This window comes from Hippoglossus hippoglossus, chromosome 7 (assembly GCF_009819705.1).
Source record: "Hippoglossus hippoglossus isolate fHipHip1 chromosome 7, fHipHip1.pri, whole genome shotgun sequence".
NCBI lineage: Eukaryota > Metazoa > Chordata > Actinopteri > Pleuronectiformes > Pleuronectidae > Hippoglossus > Hippoglossus hippoglossus.
Window position 1 is genome coordinate 6506093 of NC_047157.1, and position 1911 is coordinate 6508003.

A 1911-nucleotide genomic window follows, 5' to 3' on the forward strand; every position below is an offset into this window, starting at 1 on the left:
GTATTTCTATAAGTGGAAGTTAGTAACCCTACACGCACATTATCCAGGAAATAGGCCATCAGCGAGTCGTTGTGTGTGTGGACAGGAGAGGCTGCTCCGAAATCTGATGGGGACAGGAAGAGCTGGAGGGTCTGCTGCAGTGACGGAAAGCAACCCTGTGTCCCCTCATGGCTCCTGGCAGCACACTGTAGCAGGGCTTTAATGTTGAAGCTAGGAGGATGTTGGTATTACCTCATTCCTTCACCTAATGACTCACTGATGGACACGAGAAGTAGCAAACAGCCATCGATGGGGGAGGGGCAGAACCTAAAAGGCTACGGCGAGTGTCATCTCTTGCTCCAGCCATGTGCACTTGGATTATTTTTTTGTCCAAAACTGGGAGGACAGCTGAGATGGCAGGACCTTTACTCTTCACTGGCAGATTTGCCCCTGGAGACACACAAACCAGTTTGGCAGATTATCTAGAAAAATGCTTTAGATGTTATTGTTTTTTGTAACTACGTGGCTCCGAGGTCAAGAATGAGCTTCATCGTGGCTGTCTGATCTTTATTGTTGTTTTCATGTCTTTCTATCTTTCTTTTAACACGTTTGTTTTTGACAAGTTGATCATTGGCCCTGATTCACATCTGTACTGAGAGATCCAAGTGCACAGCCTCAACTCTTAGTCTTTACACCTGGTGTTAAAAATGTGGCTCCTGTGACCACTTGTGTTCAGATCTCACTTCCTCGCTCTATATGCAAAGATCAAATTGTGTTGTTTTCAGCCACAATGTGTGAGTGTGCGTCTGTGTCTTTGTGTCTGAGAGAGAGAAAGAAAACGAGCAGGCGGAGTCAGGAGGGACTGAATGAATGAATGAGCAAAGTTCTGAAGAAATATTGGACCAATTTAAGAAAACTATCAATGATCATATCTATATTGATGTTGTTGCTCCAAACACATCAAAGTATGGAAACTGAGAAGTGCAAAAAATACATTTGATTCAATGTGAAACTGCAAGTTGGCAGAGACGTCTCCTAAGTAACGTGGCAACACAGACCACCTCAGAATGTGGTTTGAGAGATACAATCTTTAAATGCCTCTGGGTGCATTCAGACCTGAACTGAGAGCTGACCACATTCGATCGATTCACAGAGCTGTATTCATTCACAGCTTCTCAAACCTCCATGTCCTTCAAATACCCCACACAGCTGTGAGGAGTTGTTTCACTTCACAGCTTCAGTGCTCCTTCGCGTGGCCTTAGGAAGGAGTCTAACACAAAATTATATCTCATTACTTTTAGCTTTCATCTAGCTTGGTTTGTTAGAATAACACAAAAATACTGGACCGATTACCACAACATTTAGAAGAAGGATGTGGATAGATCAGGGAAGAACTCATAAAATGTTGGTGTGGATTCAGATCAGGAGGCAGAAATGAGAATTTCTTTTTACTTTCTTTAACATAGGGCATTTTGTGTCATTGATTTCCCAGAGAATAATTAATGGATCTTGACTGATATTTGTGAGCAATGTGGTGCGGATCCAAATAAAAAGTCAAATGGATGGATAGATGGATGGATGGATATGTAGGATGAAGCAATGTTGGTGTCACTAAAAGCCAGGATATCTCAGCTTCTGCTGCTCCAGTTTGGATCATTCTTTAAAAAAAGCTGTTCCTAAACTTTATGTAAGAACAAACCAAATCACTGTATTACACGCCGTTGATGGATGATGAGCATAATAAACAAAGACATGAATTGATGTGGCAGGATGTGTCACTGTCAGTGTTTACAGCACCTTTGTGACATTTCCTCTGCACATAAGCACATTAGCTACAGCAATATGAGCTTCTTGAAGTGCCAGGTGTGTGTGTGTGTGTGTGTGTGTGTGTGTGTGTGTGTGTGTGTGTGTGTGTGTGTGTGTGTGTGTGTG